At 41.9% G+C, this 22,450-nt stretch overlaps 1 protein-coding gene across 1 annotated transcript in view; it reads left to right on the top strand.

The window, feature by feature from the left end:
* SLC9A9 (solute carrier family 9 member A9) overlaps positions 1–22,450 on the top strand; it is a 520,093-nt gene that overhangs the window by 256,757 nt on the left and 240,886 nt on the right. The window lies entirely within an intron of this gene.

The raw sequence follows: 22,450 nt of genomic DNA, 5'->3' as shown, positions 1-22,450 counted from the left end.
TATCTGCATAGGGTGTTTGGGGAGCGTTCAGTAGGCGTCCTCTAGTCATTAGGATGGAGAAGGTGAGGAGAAAGTTTCCAGAAATAACGCCCGATCTGGAGCTTGAAATACAAATAGAAGTTAATTAGGTAATTATGTGGAATCCACTGGGGGATTGGAAGGTAGCAGGAAGGGCCTTTGAGGAAAAAATTACAGGACAGACAAAAGCTCTAAAGGCATTGATGGAGGCACTTTAAATAGTTCTGTGTGGCTGGAGAATGGGGTGAGACTGAAGCTACCAGGGTACATGACGGATGAAACCGAAGGGATAGCCAGAGACCAGCTTATGGAAAAACTTCCAGTGGAATATGACTCAGCAATGAAAAATAAAACTAGAATCTTGCTGTTTGTGGCAGCATGGAGGGACCTAGAGGATAATATGCTAAGTGAAATAAGTCAGACAGAGAAAGACAAATAGTGCATGATTTCACTTATATTAGAATTTTAAAAATCAAACAAATGAACATACAAAACAAAAACAGACAATAGAAACAGAGATCAAACTGATGGTTGCCAGAGGGGAGGCTGGTGGGGAGATGGGAGAAAAAGGTGAAGGAGGATGTAGTAAATGACATGGTGATGATTTGCATGGTGAGAGGTGATTACTAGACTCAGTGTGGTGGTCACAATGTAAGGCATATAAATGTCAGATCAGTATGCTGTACATCTGAAATTAATATTGTTTGTCAACTCTAATTTTAAAATGAAAAAATAAGAAATACTCTCATACCTTGTGAAGGAGGTTAGACTTTATCCGAAAGGCAATGGGGAGTAGCTTAAATAACAGAAATTCAGCATCTCACAGTTTTGGAGCTGGAAGTCTCAGATCAAGTTTTGGTTGAATTAGTTCCTTCTGAGGGCTGTGAGGGACTATCTGTTCTAGTCCCAGTCCCGTCTTCTAGCTCCTGGTGGTTTTCTGAGAGTCTTCTGTGCCCTTTGGCCTAGAGACACATCATCCTGGTATCTGCCTTTAAGCTCACATGGCATCTCCCTGTGAGCATGTCTGTCTCCAAATGTCCCCCTTTATAAGGACACCATTCATATTAGATTAGCTGTCCACCCTACTCCAGTATGGCCTCATTTTAACTCAGCTAGTTACATTTTACATGCTCAATAACCCTGTTTTCAAGTAAGGTCACACTGTGAAGTGCTGGTGGTTAGGAATTCAACATAGGAATTTTGGAGGGTGGGAGACACCGTTCAGTCCAATAACAGGAAGTCATTAAAGGGTCTTAGACTAATTTTAGGATAGTTGAATTTCCATCTTAGAAACATCACTCTGGCAGACAACTGGAGTGTGAATCAAATGGCATTTTTACCAGTGAGCTTTTGCTGTGCAACAAACAACCATACAACTCCAGTGGTATCCAACAATAAACATTTATTTTTCACACGTCTGCAGGGTTTGACACTTTTTTAATTTTTTTTTCTCATTTTTAAATTGATTCCAGAGAGAGCGGAAGGGAGGGAGAAAAACATCAATGTGAAACAGAAACATTGATCTGTTGCCTCTTGCACACACCCTGACTGAGGGCTGAACCCACAACCCAGGATGTGGCCTGAGCGGGAATCAAACCCACAACCTTTTGGTTTGCAGGACAATGCCAAACCAACTGAGCCACACCAGCCACAGCAGGTTCAGCTCTTTTGAGTGCGATGGAACTGGCTCCGCCTGTCTCGCTGGCCTGAGACGTGTGTCCGTGGGTTTCCGGGGCTCTACTCAAGGGTGCGCTTGGCTGGAGCAGCACAGGCAGTGCCGTGTGTTGGTCATTCGTCCATTGGCAGGAGAGCAAGCCCCAGGGTGCAGTCCCTTTCAAACCTCTGCTTGCATCCCATGTCCTAAATACCCTGTTGGTCAAATAAAATCACATGGCTGAGCCCAAGGTCAAGAGGTTGAGAAGGCCACCAGCCCACAGTCAGAGAGCACTGCAAAGTTATATGGCAAGAAGCATGAATATAGGGCCAAATGATTCTAATCCACCCCAAACTGCAAATGCAGGTAGAAAGGATCCTATAATAAGTCCGATGATGCTGAAGACATTGGATATGATACTGAGGTAGTACAAGTGGAGAAAACCAAAATGACATCTAAGCAAAAACTGTAACTGACCAGAAAGTCTTAAACAGTAATTTTGAAAGATACTTAATGCTCTCTTTATCATATCCTAAGCTCAGCTGGGCCTGACCCTACCTCCCACCTACCCAGAAATTCTTCAAGGTCACCCCACCTCTCTGCCCATCAGTGGAAACACAAGATGCAACTTCAGAAATTTTAAGTGTCTCTGGTTAAAAATAAAATTGAACAAAAAAACCTGATACTAATACCTAAAACCTTGCAATCTATAGTCCTCTAGAATCCTTTTAATTAGGAAGACTCTTAGAATTCCCTAGGGCTTAAAGGGAAATAAACATCTTGGGCTGGCTTTCCTGACCTCGTCTGGTTCTCCAAGCACTTGTATTCTGGGAAGCTGAACTCTGTTTGGGGACCTGCAGTGTTAAGTCACACTATCCAGACCGCTCAGCAGAGCTTCAGAGATAACTCATCCCACGGCAAGTCAGCAGCCCAGCGCCCAGGGAAGACAGAGCCTCCGCGGTGCCCCGCAGCCTTCTGTTCTCTTCTGAAAGGCTTGACAAGGGCTCCCCAGATGGACCGTCAGCATCCACTCTTACAGCACTCTCCTTTAGGGTGGGAGGTTTTTGTAAAGATTATATTTTAATGCCCAGGTAATTGTATCCCTCCATTTTTGTTCCCCCCATTGCCTTCTTTCCTGGGTGCCTGGCTCAGAGGAGAAGCCTAATATATTTTCATTCCTTCCCCCTCTCATACTTGTCCTCACTTCTTTTGTTTAGGGTCTGTCATTTTCTATTTACTTTTCCCCTATAATATGTGCATATGTTGCATACGTATTTACCCGTATATGCATATGTATGCATGCACACATATTCCCCACTATAATATACAGAGTGTGAGGTCACCACTTTGAAAGAAATTCGATCCAGCCTTTTAACTAACTTCGCAGATCAGAGGCCCTTGGCCACACCTGCAGCAATGTAGCAACAAAGTTCCAACTGCGTGTGGGAACCAACTACACATTGTTAAGAACAGCTGCGGCAGGCATTGTAGAAGTCACACTAGTTCCTCTCTGAAAGTGGGAAAGGTTTAGAGACATAGTTATTAAAGACGTGTCTTCCTCTGCGCCTCCCCACCTCCTGTTCACGGTCAGTGGGAGGAGCAGCAGTTGTACAGCCTCTGTGCCTCAGTCCCCAGGACAGGCTGACGTCAGTAACGGGCGTCAGTGGGTGAATTCTGGGGAAAAATCCATAAAGATCAACTTTGTGTTATCAGATTCAAAGGCAATATGATTTGCAAGGGACTTTTATTCATGGACTGTGCCTATACCAGCTAATCAAATAGCTATATCTGAACACGAAGACTTTTGAAAACTATATATCCTTGATAGTTTCAAAAAATAGTGTCTCTTTAAAATTGCACTTACACTTAAAATGCATTTTGAAATTAGTATGATTTATATGTAGATGAATCTGTTTTACTCTGACCTGTGAGAAAGCATGTAACAACTCTGTGTCAGGGCAAAGCAGTGACGGGGACTGGGGGGGCGGTGCTGCGCCCACTGTGAAGCTTAGTGCTTCGATAGCAGAGCACTGAGTTACATGAACAGGTGGGGCAGTCCTTTTCGCTGGGCTTGGGGTGGTTCTCCTGCTTGAGAGTATGCACACCTAACCTTAAAGATAGACAAATAGCATAAGCCCTGACTCTTTCTCTAGAAACTAAGAATTCCAAGACATCCCCCAGATGGACATCGTGCACAGCAGTCTGTGAGCCCAGAGGTCTCACCCTGAAGACTGCATACAAACCCCATGATGTCACTCACACAGGTCCCTGCCTGCCTCCTAGTCCCTTCCTCCCTCATGCCAGCACTCCCTAGGCAGGCCTGGGAGCTGGTAATCGGGGCCAAGCTTCAGGTGCTGCCAGGGTCTTTGCCTTGCAAAACCATGTGCTTCTGTATGACAGCCTTTTAACTAGAATTTCTCCTTCCTGCCTGTGGTTCCAACCTAAAAATCACTCCCATCAAATAATCATGAACATATGATACGAATTTAAATAATTAACATTTATTATGCATTCACATTTATGAAGTACTTATTTACTTTCTATTTACTTTTCTACCTAAGAGGCAGCTCTTTTTACCTTTGTCCATTCAGCTAGAATATTTCAGAGCCTACTTTGTACCAATCTCTGTTCAGGGTGCTAGGATAGAAGAGTAAACAAAAGAATATTTTGAGTAGAGGAGCTTTATAGTAATCAAAATAGACAAGCTAAATATATAGTGTTCTTACGGTAAGTCATAGGCCAATAGAGATGCAGAGAAGGAAGCAAGGTGTGAGTGTGTGGGGAAGTGAGGTGGCCGTTTTAGATAGGATGGTTGGGGAAGGCTTCAGTAAGAAGGTGATACTTGAAAGACGCGAAAGAAAGGGCTACATGTGTTGGAGGGGTGCAGAGCTGTCCAGAAGTTGGGAATGACAAATATAACAGCTACTGGGGGCAGGGTGACAAATGTGGCTGAAGGGAAGAGGACCAGGGAAGAATGTGAGAGACACAATATTAGAGCAGTGACAAGGGGTGGGTCATGGAGAGCCTGAACAAAGTGGGAACACACTGGAGTCTTTTATATGACACATGACCTGATAGGATTTCAGTTGTAAAAGACTGTAGGTGCCACTTAGTAGCTGGGGAAGACTGCAAGGCAGTGGGTTTAAGGGACAGTTGGGAACTACTGAGTGTGACTTGTTACATTTGGGATGTGTATTAGTCAGTAAAGTGGAGCTGCTGAGTAGCCAGGTAGACACAGAATTCTGGAGTGTAGGGCATAAAGATGACATTGCAAACAAGAGACCAGATGTGCTGTCTCAGGGAATAATGGAGGAGAGATCCCCAAACCAAGCCTGATGTTGGGAACCGACAAAGGAGACCGAGAAGTAGTTAGCCAGTAGGAAGAAGTAAACCCAGGAAAGTATGATGCCCTGGAAGTCCTGTGAAAAGAATGTTTCAAGAAAGCATAATGGACTGTGCCAAATACTTATGAAAGGTCAAGTACAGAGCATGTGTCACTGATGGCATTGATAAGAATCATATTGTTGGAGTGTCAGGGTAAAAGCCCAATTCTAGTGGGTTCAAAAGAGAAGGGAAGGAAAGAAATTGGGAACTGCATGTACAGACAAGTCCTTCAAAAGAATATTGCTGTGAATGGGAGCAGAGAAATGAAATGATAGTTAGAGGGAGAAGTGAGGCTGAAAGAAAATTCTAGTTATTTTTAAGGTGGAGGAAAGAAGGATATGTTTTTGTGCTGATGGGAATAATACAGAAAAGACAAGACCGCATGTTAGAGAGTTTATCAAAGCTTACAAGTGGCAGAGGCAAACTTTGAATATGATTTTTTGACTTTGTAGTTCAAACTATTTTGCCTATGACTAAGTATCCTCTGGTTATAGAAGAGATAGTAGCAATTGTGAAGCTTAGCATCATTTATTCAGAAAACCTTGAGTGGGTGCGTGGATGAATGAATGCATGCATGAATAAATGTTTAGATATCTGTATTATACTTTCTGCTAATTCAGGTAAGTAGTCCTTAATTTTATATTTAATTCTATTATCTTTGAAAAGTCTACCAATTTTAGTGCATTTTAATTTTTTTGACTAAAATACAGTTTGGGCTAGTTGTAGATATTTTTCTGCATTTAATTTTGAAATTCCTCTTCTAGCATTTATGGACCAACAATGCCATCTTCATTACAGCACATTGTTTCCAGATGCTTATTTTATTTCCATTTCCCCAGATGCCAATTTGCGTGTTTATCACCACTGAATGAAAAAGCAGCAATGCAAATCCAAATTTAAATCTTCAATAAAAAACAAGATAGTGGGAGTCGAATTGGATTGGTGTGCATGATCCTGTAAGGAAACTTAAGACAGGTATCTGGAATGTGGTGCAGGCCAGCTGAGGTAGTGGAAAGGACACGTGACTGAGAGGCCGTAAAGCTGAGCTTCACTCCTCATCTTTTTTTTAAGATTTTATTTATTTACTTTTAGAGGAAGAGGAAGGGAGGGAGAAAGAGAGGAAAGAAACATCAATGTGCAAGAGCTACATCAATCGGTTACCTGTCACACGCCCCCAACTGGGGACCCTCTTGCACACCCCCAAATGGGAACCTGGCCCACAACCCAGGCATGTGCCCTGAATGGGAACAGAACCAGCACCTTTAGGTTTACAGGCCAGCACTCAATCCACTGAGCCACACCAGCCAAGGCCACTCCTCATCCTTAGGACTAATGACGGGGCCTTAAATAATTAATTTAACACCTGTGAGCTTCAGTTTTCTCATTTGTAAAAATGAATGATTGAACTATAGGACTGAGTTTTAAGGACCATGCTCTAAACCAGGGCTGCCCAACCTCTTGGCATCTCTGGTCCACAATGGAAGAAAAGAGTTGTCTTGGGTCACGCATTTAAATACATTGTGACATGTATCACAAAAAACTCTGATAATGTTTTAAGTAAATTTACAATTTTGTGTTGGGTCACATTCATAGCCATCCTGGGCCACATGTGGCTGTGGGTCACAGGTTGGACACCCCTGCCTAAACCCAATCAATTGTGACTTGCCATGGAGCATGAGATATGCATCTGGTTCCTTCTCCCAGATGAGGATTGGACAGTGATCACATGTGATAGACTCCAATACATGGAGATGAGAGGAAAGATCAGAGTTTGCTATTGATCTTGAGGACAAATCACTGGATAGACTTTTCCATCAAGTTGTCAAACCGAATCCAAGGATGAAGTGATCAAAAACCAAAGTCCCTGGTTCGTGCTAGGATGAGAATTTCAGCGAGGGCTGGGTACTGCTTCCTAGAAAACTCGCTGCTCCTAAGCGAGTAGTTGCAATGGCTTTTTCTAGGACTGCCTGCGTATTCGAGGTGGAGAGCACAGAGCTTACCTTGCTACCCCTCCCTGTCAAGATCTGATCGAAGGGCTTTCCAGCTTTTCAATTCAAGCATGGACTGAATATGGACTAACTCACATGAACACACGGCAGGCTAGAAGCCAGGGAAACAAAGTCAGATAAGACGTGGTTCTCACTCTCAGGAGCTCCTAATATAGCAGGGAACACACACACACACCCCGAGATGTGGGCACACACGGGCACACACACGTGCAGAAACAACCTCCTGTGGCAATGTTCATACAGAGGGATGCACAGCGTGTCATGGGAACCAAAGGACTGAATTGCTTCCTGGAGGCAAGTTGTTCAGGGACGGGATTGTGAGCTGGGAGTCTGGGAGTTAGGTGTAAAGATAATTAGGAGATTATCATAAAGATTTCATGGGTGAATGCAAGCAAAGAGGAAAAAATATACGAAAGCGTAAAAGAAAAAAGAACTTGACAAGTCCCAGAGAAAAAGAGGTAGCACTCTGTGCCTGGGGCCCCGGCTGCCTCGGGGAAGTAGGTAGGAGTCTGCTGGGATCTGGGACAGGAAGGGTGTGGGAGGGAGCTGAGAGATCAGGAGGACCTTTCAGAGTCACGCTGGGCTACATTTAAAAGAGCTGTATCCTATAAGCCTAATAATTGCTTCAGGTTTTTAGGCATAGGGATGATGATAATAATCAGATCTGTGCCCAAAGCATTCAGATCTGTGCCTTACAGAGAAAATGAAGGTAGCATCTTGGAGGAAATAACATCCATTTCACTGCTCGCCATACTTCCTTTTGATAAACTAGTTACTTATATAACATCTGAATTTGCCTTAATCTTTTGTGGCTCTAGACATATTTTTGTCCTATTTAACACCTTACGATATTGTGATCTATATGAAAATTTATGGAAATTTACTATTTGGTTCTGATGAACTTAGTAGTTCATTAAATTCTTGCTGAATTAATAAATAAATGAATAAATGAATTATGACCATTAACATTTTGAGATAAAAAATAAAGAGGGGAAATATATATGCTAATTAATGGTTTTATTTAATTCTGACATGATGCATTAATTTAAATGTAATGAGTCGCATGCATAAAGCAAATGTCTCGGGTAATTCTGAGACATTGAAAGAAAGATCAAGTACAATTCCAGTGCCTGTGTGACTTTCCTGCAGTGTGCCTCTGCCTTATTGATTTGCATTACAGTGGTTTTTGATTATGGTTCCGTGCTTTTTCTTCAGTCACTTTTAACAAAAGCAAGCGCGTTCTGCCCTGGTTACCTACTCCGAGGCGCAGTGGGGGAGTGGATGTCATGGGCAACAGCGCTCCTGCCTCCTGTTTTCTGAAGATCAAAGATATCTTCATAAAGCATAGAATTGCTTTTTAAAAAAACGTTAATTACATTTCTTTTGTCAAGATTTCTACCACTTTTCTTCTTTCCTTCATTCAAAGTGCCTTCAAAAATACCATCCTAGAAGGGCTGAATTGATAAATGATGGCAAAGTGTTAAATTTCTTTATACCCAGGCTGATGATTCTTTCCAATGAAACGCATTAGATTGTATAATGGACATTTAGTAGTTCGGCTAATAGGTGTTCTCTTTTAAATGCTAATGAGAGTGGAGCTCCCACATCATGCCACAAATACATTGTACTTTCAGTGCCCAGAAAGAATGGTGGTTTGTGAGTCCCTAGTTAGCAAGCCTTACTCCACAAGCAACTTGCATTGTGCTAGGGGCCACAAGTGACCATTCAGCAACCTCAGTAGCAGGTACCTCTCACATGGCAAGTATGGGACCCAGGGAGAAGTAAAGCTAAGGAAGACATAAGCAGTGCTTTCTCTTAACAATTTTTTCATGTATTTTTTCCTTGATAAAGCTATAATTGTATGATAAATTCTCATTAAATCTTACTACTTTTTAAACAACATATCTGTGTTTGTGTATCATAGTACGTGATTGCAGTTGAAAATTTTAAGTCATAAAATCCAAGAAGATCAGAACAAGGCAGGACTACGAAGATAAATTTTTAAACCTAGATTTTGATGGGAAGAAACTTAAGCCCCGGGAAGTCTGATGACTTGGAGGGGTAGAGTTAGTTCTCCAACACAGAGGCCAACCTGGACAAGCTAAAAGTACATGTTACTCACCTCTAAATCAACTTTTGGTGTATTAGCTGTCTATTATTGTATAAGAAATGACCCTAACTAAAATTTAGCATCTTAAAACAATAAACTTTTATTATTTTATACAGTTTTTAAGGGCTCCAAGTTCAGAAGCATCAGCTTCACTGGGTGGTCCTTGCTCAGGTCTCTCATGAAGTGGCAGACAAGCTGTTGGCCAAGGCTGTTGTATTTGAAGACAAGTGGGCCCTCACGGCCCACTGCCGGTTGGTTCGCTCACACAGCTGTTGGCGGTAGGCCTCACTTTCGCACCGAGTGCCTTCTTTAGCACTGCCTGGGTGTCCTCAAGATTCAAGAGCCCACTTTCCCCCAGGCTGAGTGAAACCAGAGAGAAAATGCAAGGAGAAAGTGTCAGTTCCTTTACTAACTAGTCTCTGAAGTCACACACTGTCACTTCTGCCAGAGTTTCTCGGAAGCGAGTCGCTAAGACCAGTTCACACTAAATGGGAGAAGAATTAAGCTCCCGCTCTCGAAGGGAGAAGTACTAAAGTATATGGGCGTATTTTCAAACTTCTGTGGAGCCCGATGCCATTTTTAGAAGTAATTTTTTGATAACGGTTTCAATTTCTTACATGGTTTAATATTTAGGTTTTCTACTTCTTCAGCCAACTTCACTTTTCCAGTAAACTATCTATTCTCTTCATATTTACATACATTTTAATAAAATAGATTGTTGAACACTATATTGTGCCAGGCACTAGAAATATATTTTCATATAAAAATCACAGTTAATATTTACCAAAAATCCATAATGTAAATACTAATAGTCAGATTTTGCAAGCCTTAGTGAAGTTAAGAAGGTCAAGAAAGAACAGAGTTGTGCATCATAAGCCAATATTATTTTTAATGTCGTTTCCATATATTTGAATAGAAAATTATGTGTATATGTTTTCCCTTATTAAAATTTATGAAACTGCATATTATACTAATCATTTTAAGAAAAAGCACTTGGATTTATTTACCTATTTTACTCCTGTTTTCTCTAATTTATTCCTTTGCCTTTTATCACTGTCATTCTTCCTCTCCTTGAGCTTCCCCTCTTCTTTCCTGTCCCCTTTATCAGAGGACGATGAACCCAAGTAACCTTGTCCCTACTGACCGCACTCCTCCACTTGCTCTCCTTCCGCCCTCAGCTTTGACACTGGCCCAGAGAGCTTTAAGAGGTAGAGCCAAGAATGCCTTTTCTTCTTCCACCCAAGTATGGGCGCTGCCACAAATTCTGTCCTGCTCAGTTCTTTCTCTTGTTAGACTATTGTATTCCATTTTGCCACTGTTGCTTTTCTCTTTCTTCAGGATTCACCCATGTTCCACGGGGCTAACATTAATTGAATATTATCACTGCTGTTTTCTTCTGCTTTCTCATCGCCGTCACAGCAGGTTCTGCCTCGGAGTCGCTAGCAGGCCATCCTCCTCTCCACCCAGAGGGAACTGTCTTTGGGGCCTGGGTTAACTCACCTTGAGATTTCTTGCCAACAAGATTCCAAAGCCTTCTCTTAATTTTTGCCTTTCTCATTTTCCAAAACCCCAAGAAAGTATACTTATTTCATTCAGCATTTTTTAAAATTAATTTCTTTATTATATTTTCCCAAAAATAACAACCTTGTATTATTTTTCTCTATGTAAGGCCTCAGCCCTTCAGAGAGATGGTTCTCTCTCTCTGTCTCTCCCTCCCCATCTCCCCCTCCCTCTCACTCCCACTCTTTGCCTCACTCTTTTTTTTTCATTTTTTTCACCTTTACAAGACAAAAGAATTCCATCATCTGTGCTTGAATACCAACATAAAAATATATCTGATGCACGTCTTCCTATGCATGGGTCTGATTCAATGCGTACAGGAATACTTTAGCTGACTATGATGTAAGAGATTAGCTGGCCTGGTCCCTGCTTTGATGACATTCAAGACAGATGGTGGCTCATCAGTACCTTAAAGTTTCTAAGAATGGCAATAGCACAACCCCCTTGAACAGCCCATTACAGTTTCATCACCCCGCCGATAAGCGCAGGTACAAAGGGCTTCCGTCTCATAATGGCATTTTGAGATGATACATGGAAATTACTGTAATTTTTCTACTCATTTTAATTACATTTTATAGATGCAGCACAGAAAACACCAAGGCTGAATATGTGTGTTTGTTAAAGCATGTTGCCAAATTTAAGGATGTCATTTCTTGATGGTCTAGAAAGATGCAGCAAAGGGATGTAATGAAATGCTAGGCCTTTGGGCAGTCCCTTCAGAAGAAAAATTGAATTTTTTCTGGAGGGACAGCTCAAAAACTCAAAGAATCCCGTCAGTGGAGGTATAATATAGAATTCTAAATAAAGTACCTGGAAGGGAAATCTAATAAACTAGAATAAGAGTTTGGTTTTAGGAGAGTCACTTCCCATGGTTGTTCTGGGTTACACTGAGAAAGAACTCGACTGCAGTCAGCAGTGACTGAGCTGTTCTCGGGGGAGGAGGGAATGGCTTTTATAATGGGCTGGCTTTAACAATGAACACCCAGGTAACAAGCTATTTCTGATGTATTTTTTCAATGGTTCCAAGTTATTTAAAAAACTGCTTGAAAACACATATCTTTTCTCATTTTTTATTGTGCCTTGCTCTCTTCAGATTAAATTTTCAAGGACTAACTAGAGGAACAAAGATTCCTGGTTGAAAACAAAAGGAATTCTTTTGTTATGAAAGAATGTCTAAACTTTTCAGTCATGTAGGTCACTGAATTTCTATAATTCTTCTCTTCCCCAGAGATCTATGAAAATGTGGTTGTTGGGACTCAGATCTTGAGGAAGTATTATTTTGGGTTCCCAGGATGATGACTTCATACCTCAGCACTTGTCATTCTTCAACTTGCTTTTCCTTTGTAAAGATGCTGCTCTGGTGATAGCTTAGGGGCCTACATCGCAGGGTCAAGGTGCACGATCACTTGGCCAACCAGAAGCAGACAGGCCCAGAGAGCTTCAAAGCCAGTCCAGCCGAGTTGCAGTATTCCAAGTTCTGACGCAGCAGCTGTCTGGATGGTTAATGCAAAGTTCTGTGAGCACCCCCCAGATCTTCCCTAGGGCCACAAGGTGAACTGCATCTTAACTTTTTATGCCTTTATGCAAGTGTTCTCAAGTGGTGGTCTGCGGGCTGGTGATTCAATTTTATGGCACTGTCTGCATTCATTTCTTGCATAAATTAATGGTTTACACCAGTCTCTTAGGGAAAACACCACCTATCTACCCCTTTGCGCTCATTTATTGATTGGTTCTTGGCTTGTTTTTACCATACCAGTGAGGCAGGTGGTCTACAGAATTCTTTTGCTTCATCCTATTATATGGCAAGAAACCCATGGGAAGAAGCTTGAATTCTATCGGTAACTGAAATTGGGGCATGTAGTGATATATGTGTGAAATGGAAAAGGTTAATGAAAGAAGTCAGGAACAGGGAGGAATACCTGAGCCCTTAAGAAGGAAACTTCTGTGAAGTTTATTATAAACTTTACAGAAGTTTCCTTCCTTATAGGAAAGTTTAAGGTGTCTGCCACAGCCTGAGGGTCAGCATCCTCTTGTGGGACCCTGTGAGAATGACTGTGGCCCTCCTTGCCCACCCACCTACGGGCATGGCTGCACCCTGTGGAGGAGAGCTCTAAATGGTAAAATCGGGTGCAGGGAGGGCAGCATTGTTTCACTCCAGGATCCTCCTCTCTTCCCAAAGTGCTGGGTAGTAAGCTTGAAAGAATTCAAGAGTGTGTACAAGTAACTCTACTAAAGAACCACCTCTAAAGGACCTGGACATGAGACAATGAAGCCCTCCCCTACTGGTTACAGAAAGAGATAAGCAGCTGAGACCAGGATGCAGGCATAAATGGAGCTTAAGGGGCCAGTGGCAGAAACACCAGGTGCTCCCAAGGAGTGAGACAGTCCTAGAATTGCAGGGGATGCAGCTGCAGTGCGACCAGCAGTGGAGAGTGTGGTCCGCATCACTCTCCAGCATCACTGCATGGCTGGGTGGAGTAACCACATGGGCAGCCAGAGCCAAGGGATGGTAGACTCCAGCCTCTGATCATATGCGCCACCCTGCTCCCTGGGTGCACGTCAGAATCACTAGGAAGCTTTTACAAGTCCCTGATGCCTGGGCCCCATGCCTAAGAGTTCTGATTTATTTAGACTCCTGGTGGTGGGACCTGGGCTGCCAAGTTTTTTAAATTGTACCTAAGTGATTCTAATGAGTAGCCAAAGTTGAACCTCCCAAGGGTGTCCAACCTTCTGGCATCTCTGGGCCACACTGGAAGAAGAAGAGTTGTCTCGGGCCACCCATTAAATACACTGTGGCATGTAGTCACACACACACACACAGAATCTCATAACGTTTTAAGTAAATTTACAATTTTGTGTCGGACCACATTCTTAGCCATCTTGGGTTGCATGCTGCCCACAGCCCACAGTTTGGACACCCTGGCCAGAAAGACACTAGTAAGGAAAGACTAAGATTCTATCATTTGGTAGGTGGGGGGTTTCAAAGCAGCAGATCACAGCCAAACCATCCAAGTGACTCAGGTGGGAGCTGCTCACTGCTGGGCCCAGGGCGCTGGTTCTCCAACCAGGCAGTGCACTGGAATCCTCCAGAGCTGTGCTCCCCGGGGATTCAGATTGAGCTGCCCTGGGCTTTGACCTGGGCAGGAGACCTAGAGCTCCTCTGCTCCTAATGGGAGATAACCCTTGAGAACCAGTGACCTACAGAACATCAAGGTCTCTCATAAGGATCCCCATTGGGGAAAAGGAAACTCTGGAAGGACTTTATATTCTGTGAGTGTAGTGGGGGCTTAAAGCCATCAAGAGTTGGATGTTACTATAAATGCCTGCATACAGGATGAGGCAAAAGTAGGTTTACAGTTGTGAGTGTGAAACACAGAGTTTATTCTTGTATTATTATTCATTAATTATTGTATTATTTTCCATACCAACAACTGTAAACCTACCTTTTCCCCACCCTGTATTTGCAGCAGGAGGTCTCAGAGACATTACCCAAATAAGATCTGGGAAGGCAGCCACGCCGCCTAAACCAGAGAGGACAATTGCTAGACCCCCTTTAGCATGACTTGCTCATCTATCTGAAGCCAATAAATGAAAGTTTTACTTTAAGGTCCACAGACTCATTGTAGTAACCAAAGCATTACATGCAAAACTGTGACAGCTTCAACTAGAATGAGTTCTTTAGCGGTATATACTTTCACTTACTTAATCTTTAACACGGTAGAATGTAGATGTGATGAATATTTATTTAGTACCTAACAGGTGCCAGTCACTGTCTAAGGCAGGTTAGTGAAAATAAGTATATTTAATCCTCATGGCAAAAACTGGTGATTTAGGTCCTATCAACAACTGCTTTACTGTGGAAGAAACCAGGACACAGAGAGGGTAAGCAAGTGGGATTGCACAACAAATAGGTACAGATGGGGAAAGTGGGATAGGACAGAATCCAAGTCACTTCTTTCCCACATCACCCAGCGGCCTTTCTCCCCTCTCTAGCTAGTGGCTGAAGCATATCCCACAGCTGAACTCTCATTTTCCAGTTTCAGCTTATATAGCAATTTATTTATGATGGATTTTATGAAATAGATTTGGAAAGCTGCTAAGTACAGAGTCTATATGAATCTAGACTTAGCTACACTATCCTATCCTATAGATAATTCTAGGAAAGAGAACATTTTCCCACTTTTTCTCCCCCTAAAATTATTTGGAGATCCAATAAATACTATCTTCTTAGAGTCAATACTTTTGAGGCTTGAGGGACTAAAATCAAATCTCTAGTTCCCTCAGCGGAGGGGGAGGTGATTCTTAATCGACACACAGTTGTATCTTTAGTCATGGGTTCTCCAAAAGTGCATATCACCATAGCAAACATATTTTAGCTACTTGGAAATAGATAAAGAAAATCCTGTTTCCAGAAGCATATGTTAGTACCTAATTTCAAGCAAGTCATACCATGTTTTGCAGAGTTGAGAAAGAATGGATGTAAATTTATTGATAATGTTCAACTGGACTTGAAAATATGCCACCCACGTATCACTGGCAGAAAGTGATGTGATTGAACCTGACTCTATGCCCTGCTTTTAACAGGAATCTTTCTTTTATGACAAAACACTAAAGTGTTTTAAGCTGTGTTAAAACTTGCTCTGATCTCTATGTTCATCAATAGCTTAATTTTACTTTGACTTGAATATAAATAGTATATGCTTTTTCAGTACTTTAAAGTGCTTTTATAAGTGGTTGATTCTGCCCTTTTTTTTCGTGGTTATGATTTATTATTATGATTTGAATGGTAACTACAGGAGTTAAGTTTTAGATCTAATTTTAAAAGGGAGATGGGTTTATTTCTATTGTTTACCCAAATAGTCTAATGATTTATGCAATCAAAGTTACCTTTCTATCACTTTTTTTAAAGGCTTCTACCTAGAAATTCTACTTAAAAAGAAAATGTGTGACTTTAAAGTTACATTAGAAGGCTTCAGCTTATGCCATACAGCATCATAAAAACATGATTATTTTTAAAGTTTTTTTAAAGTAAAACATTAGGTGTATCATTAGTTTCTCAGTGACTTAAGTAAGGGTTGCAATTCAAAGAAAACCTCAAGCAAAACTGAATGTATTTATACCAAATAAATTTTTTCGGTCCCACTGCCTAACATCCCAACTTTCCCACTAGTTTTCAAATATCAAGCCTAGAAACTGCTAGTGGCATAGAGAATCACTTAAATCTACCCTGCTGGCCAGCAGTTAGGTCTCCAGTGGGTGCTAGACCCCTCCATCTCTGCCCTGCCAAAAATTTCTGGGAGTAAACCCAAGTTCTGTGGGCCAAAAGAGCCTGGGGTATCCCAATGTCCCAAAGCTTATCATAAGCCAATGGTCAACTCACTAAAACCTGCCCACCATCTGCATCCAGAAGACATCACTGCCTGACCCTGGGGAGGAGGAGTCCCAGGGCTCTGGGAAAGACAGAGGTACAACACAGTGGGCTCCGATAGAGAGCCATTACCATGGGAATATCAGGCTTCCCAATGTAGTGTTGAGGAAACCAATAGATATAATACCAGCAGTGGAATTGCTGGGTCAAAATGCAGCTCCATTTTTAGTTTTTTGAGGAAATTCCAATATGTTTTCCACAGTGGCTGCACCAGTCTGCATTCCCATTAACAATGTACTAAGGATCCCTTTTCCCTGGGATTATACACTAAGAATCCTGAAACACCAATTCAAAAGAACCTATGCATCCCAATGTTCACAGCAGGGCTATTTACAATAGCTAAGTGCTGGAAACAGCCTAAGTGTCCATCAGTAGTAAATGAGTGGATCAAAAAAATGTGGTACATTTGCACGATGGAATACTGCACAGTAGAAAGAAAGAAGGAGCTCCCACCCTTCACAACAACATGGATGGAACTGGAGAGCATTATGCTAAGTGAAATAAGCCAAGCGGTGAAAGACAAATACCATATGATCTCACCTATAAGTGGAACCCAATCAACAAAACAAACAAGCGAGCAAAATAGAACCAGAGATGTGGAAATAAAGAACAAACTGTCAGTGACCAGAGGGGATGGGGGAGGAGGATAACAGGAGAAAGAAGGGTAAGAGTCAAATCGAGGAACTTGTATAAAAGGACCCATGGACAAAGCCAACGGTTGGGGGGAGGACTGACTGTAGGAAATGTGGGGTGGGTAGGGCAGGGGAGAGTAAGGAGGGGTGGAAATGGGGACAACTGTAATTGAACAATAAAAAAATAAAAATAAAATATTCCCTTTTTCCAGTCAGTCAAGCTTCATAGAGTTACATTTTACCTTTCAAACTCTGACCTATGTGAACAGACAGATGATTTGAGTTGTGTCCCTGCTGTACAGAAGTTACATATCCTTTAAAGTTATTTTAGAATTTATTTTCAAACTTTAAAAGGACCAAAAATTATTTTTTTATTCTGATGACTTCCAGATTTACCTGGTTCTTGACACATTACCGTCTTTTAATCATGATGAGCTGGTCTTGAGTTTCAAAGTATGATCTGAGAACTGAATTAATTTTCAATGAGTAAAATGTAGGCTTTCTTATCTAAAACAGAACTGTTTTTTAAAGTGAAAACTGGGCAAGGTGATTATTACACTCATTTTTTACATATGAAATCTTTAATAAGGAAGGCCTTTGCCACAGCTTTGTGACTTGTTCCAACTTGTGATATAGGGCTCAATTTATTCTTAGATGCTTATGTTAAAAACTATTATATTTTAGACAATAGGTTCAATGGACTAAGCTCAGACTGTTATTGCATTGCAAAAAGAGATCTACATTATTTTTTTAAATATGCATAATAGCCCTTCGTAAGTGTTCTCCTCGTTAACAAAGGGATGTCATTTCACTTTCGCTACAAAGACTTTTCCCTGACAGTTTCTTTTGCTACAATGATCTGCTTGAATTATTTTTTTCCTCTCCCAGATACATTTTTAAAATACCTCTACCTCAAAATGATTCGAAGATATATGACATTTAAAGATATAGGGTGTTTTTTTTTTCATGGTTATGCATCAGTAACACAGCAAAGGTCAACTTTGCTATGTTATGCATATGGTATGCTCATATATTCGACTACTTCCGTCTGTTTGGCCTCACTTACTACATTTCCCCAGATCTCAGTGTGTGTCCTTTGCAAGGCATCTTCTGCTGTGTTGGAGCAGTGAGTTTTTGAATTATTAACACCTGGTGCAATGCCACCCAGAGGGAGAGAATACAAGTACTGAATTATCCTGTAGCCTCGAGGCCAGTCTTCACACATTCTTGGCATCTGGGAAGTAAAGCAGGTAGAGGGCCAAGCCCTGGACATGGGAGACCTGGGCTCCCGGCCCGGGCCTGCTAATGCACTATGGTGTATCACAGAATGAGGCCCCAGGCGGCTGTGAGTCACGGCATGTCCACTCCAGGAGGGCAGGGACCTGGTCTGGTTTGCTTACTGCTATACTGCAGGGCCCAGCACTGCTAGGTGCTCACTTTATGTTTTGGGGAGAATGAATGAGCCTCATTGTTCTCTGTAAAGGCCCAGGCCCCACACTGGAGAGCAGTGAGTGAAAACCCACACCAGCCCTGTTCTCATTGGAGCCTACACACAGCATTAAGTGCTTTGAGATGAAGTACATGTTTCTCCGGGGTTATGTAACAAAGAGCCCAACTAGTTGGGGGCCAGGGAAGGAGTCCTTATGAAGAGACACTTGAGCTGAGATATAAAAAATCTAGTCAAGAACAAGCAAAAGGCCCAGGGAAGAGTGGGAAGCATTGCAGGAGAGGCCTCGTTGGCAGGAGATCCTGCCTCCTGTGCAGGACCAAAGGGCCCTGGTGTTCCTATAGTGATTATGTTAATGAGGAGTAAACTAGAACAAGTGGAAATATCACCAAGTCATAGAGTTCCCAGGCTGGAAGGACTCCTGTTTTTCAAACTAACTCCTGTTGGCTGCATTTTACCAATTTGGAAACTGAGGCCCAGAGCTCTCTGAGCAAATTCTGGATCTTAAAATAAATTTCTATTTTTCTTTTTTTATTTGAGTTTCAAGCACTGCAAAAATTTGTGAAGTAAAATTTTAGTTTCTTCACTATAGAAGTAACTATTAGAGGTTGGTATATATCCTTCTAGAATTTTTCTACACACATATTTTTAAACAAAAATGTGATTATACCATACACTACAAGCTTTCAACAGCAAAACTCTTTTGCACTTTTAGAAATTGTTGCAACCCCAAAGAGCTTTTGTTCTTGTGAGTTATGTACTGCCGTGTGCTAGAACCTGTGGAAAGGGCTCGGCTCCAGACAGCCAAGTGTGTGATTCTCTCCTCCACACTCAGTGCCAACTTAGAATCAGCCACAGTGGGAGTGTCCCCCAATTGGCCACCACTGCCAATCAGGGCGCCGCCTCCGGAATGCCAGTTGTTAAACATTTACCAGCATACCACTGATTCCATGTGTTCGTATTTATCATACAAGATATTTAAAATGAGGACTTTAGAAATATTGATGCATTTTGATATAATGACAAACATCACACATCAACATAACACCTTTTGTTTACACGTTTGCAAATCCCCTTGAAGTCTGGTTTCACAGAAGGCAGCTGACTTCTCTTTTCTGCCTCAGCATTCAGTCTGCTGTGATATCACACATTACGCAGCCCCCAGATACCGTCATACTCATGAGAGGATAAGAATGAACAAAGCAAGGACAGTGTTAGTCATCTTTTGAAATTTGTGTTAACCTCATGGACTCCCTTACAGGGCCCCGGGGAGTCCCAGGGTCCCTGCATCATACTCTCACACTTTGAGAGCTGTTCCTGCATGGAAGATTCTTTTCTTTTGTTTTTGACTATTTTTGAACTTTTATTTTTCACTTCCTATGTCATGGGAGATTTCCCTGCCATGAGAGCCATCTATCACATAAAAATGAAACCCCTGTACAGATGCATGCTGAGTAACAATTACCTAGATTATTTGGTCTTGTTTTTCCTGCTGTTTCTCTTCATTGATACCCACATATCATATTACAGACAGAGTAGAAAAAAGGAGACGAGCAGAAGCGCAGTGAAGAATGATTTGCATGGACTATCTCTTTTATAGAGTTTGAAGACAAGCTCCCAAACATGGTCTTTCCTGGCATAGTGCCACTTCCAGCTGGAGGATGGAGTGTGGCACTGGTTTCCGTTTTCTTGTTCCCTCATCTGAATGCCTGTCCCCAAGGGCCTAGAAAGGTGCCCTAACTATGCTTTTGAGGAAAACTCAAGTAAAACTCAGCTGAATTCTCTGTGGGCTCTAGAGAGTTCAGAACAGAGAACAAAAAAAAGGAAGTTTGAGGATTGTGGTTTACTTTCCTTGCCAAGAGAGCAGCCGAAATCTCAAGAGCTGGGTGAGGCCAGGACACCCAAGAAGATGCATGAGGGGTGAGACAAGTTCACGTTCCTTCGCAGCACCAGAGTTTGTAACAATACTTGCCAAATAACTGTTGGTGAGTGAGGAGGGTTGTTGTGATGATTACAGTTTTCACGCCGACACTCGCACGCACACTGTTTGTGGCACTATATGCGATCCGGCTATATTTAGGCTGTTTTGTTTTGTTCCCGAGAGCTGGAATTGGGACTCATGACTACATCTTGCTGTTCAAGCTTCTGCTTTACAGTGGGAGTTTCTTTTTCCGTGAAATCAGATTAGAAAGGCTAAAGGAAGACAGGTTGACGACATAGGCATGTCCTGGATCACAGTAGGGAAATTCATATTGAATTTACATACAGTTGCTACCACTGTGAAGCCGGTTGGGTCAGAGCACGTGGAGCGGGAAATGCACGTGTTCATGGAGCACTGAGAGGGCCAGATCCGCCTGTGACACAACTGTCTGACTCTTGTCTCCCTTTTCTACATGTTGCAACAACTATTTGGATAGTGTTTTTGAGATTTCTGAAGGACCTGAGAAAATGTGTGGGTACTTTTCCATCTGTGACCAGATGGAAAAACCTTGGCTAGATACAATAACTGGAATATTTTACTAACCATAATAATTCACTTGCTTACCAGTCACTTCTTGTTTCCTAGCCACAAACCTGTCAATTCCTCGAAAGCAATCCCCTTCACTTCATGCAGTGCCTGTTACAAACCCGATAACCACAGGCTGCAATAAGCTGTAAGTCTGAGACGAGGCAATGACTGACGGCTCGGGTTCTAAGAACAGGTGATGCTCAGCTTAGACTCCGTGCAAGTTTGACCTCAGGTGTCTCATTCTCACTCCTCCATCTGGAGCACTGGGGGTCTGGAGAGTGGGACGTCTCTTCCTCTCATTGGAAATTCAAAACAAAGCAAGACCCTCCTCCGACAGACTTCTTTTGTGAAATTTACTGGAAATACAGCATTAGCTATAGTACTCAATCTTTCTAGCCTTTTGTGGATTTTTACTTTTTAATATACATATCAACAACTTTATATATTACTTTATAAATACTATGTAAATTTTCATAAATATAAAATACTTTATAAAATACCATGGCTTCTCAGTCTGCCTTGAAGACAGAAACCAGTCATGGGTCACAAAGTCCTTAGATTTGAAAGCTATGGCTTCTATTTTCTTCTCTTTGTTACAATTTACTTCAAGTTTTCTTATGAGTTAAAAATCCCTGCTCTGATGTGTTCAGTTCACCCTATAAAACTATCCAACAAAACAATGTTGGATCCCTTGCTGATCCCCTGATACAATGACATCTGCCAAACAAAACTTCATGCCCTTGTTTTCTCCAAACCCCTAGAGGGAGAATTATGTGTCAAAAAAATTAAAACTTTTTAGTAGAAATGGGGCCAAAATGCTTAAAAGGAGAATTATGAAATCTTTTAGGTCTTCTTCAAAAGTCAGAATGAACTTGGACTAGCTCTCCCTCCTGTGTTTTTATAAAACAAAAAGTTTCATTTGTGTTTTTCTCAACTATCTCAGTGTTGTGGTTCAGATCATAGCATGCTGATTGACTTCCTTCCAGAAAGCGTTTCTTCCCTGAAAGGAGATGTCTGATTCTCGGGTGTGAGGCTTGGCTGGGTCTCTGAGCCTCGACAAGTTAGATCATCCCAGAGTCAAGGGACTGTGTTCAGAGTGCTGTCTCCTTTGTCCATGACCCTGGCTGTCTTCCCCTCATCTTTAAGATGCACATGCTCTTTTGGGGGCTTTTTTCTTTTTCTTTAGAGTTAATGTTCTTGCTAGCTTCATCTTTTCATCATTTCATGCTGTTGATTCTCCTGACTTATGAGTCATGCAGATCAACCAAAGCAAAGATAACAAACTCCTGATTTATCAGATTGTCCAATGCTTGGAACACAGTACGTGCTCAAGAAATATTTGTCACCTTTTCTTTCTTTCGATCTAGAGGGACAAGGATATCTAGAGGAAGTTAGCGAATAGAAGGCCCCTCACTCTCGTTAGCCCCTCCTAGCCATGTTAAGACTTTTTACTAGGTTGGGCCATATAAAATTGATGCTATTTGATGGTATTGACCTACAAAAAAATGGCAATTTTGTATGATTCAACTCATGCCATTCTGTTTGCAAAGAATTCCCAGACTCCTTACTAGGGTGACCAACCAATGGTCTTGGTTTGCCCAGCACTGGGGGCTTAGGATATGGCACTTGCCATGCTAAACAGGGAAAGATTCTGGCAAATTGGAACTAGGTGGTCACTGCAGTCAAATTCTGCTTTCTG

The sequence above is a fragment of the Desmodus rotundus genome, chromosome 2 (assembly GCF_022682495.2).
Source record: "Desmodus rotundus isolate HL8 chromosome 2, HLdesRot8A.1, whole genome shotgun sequence".
Taxonomy (NCBI): domain Eukaryota; kingdom Metazoa; phylum Chordata; class Mammalia; order Chiroptera; family Phyllostomidae; genus Desmodus; species Desmodus rotundus.
Note: the sequence above shows the minus strand (reverse complement) of the source record. Positions and strands in the feature narration are given on the sequence as shown.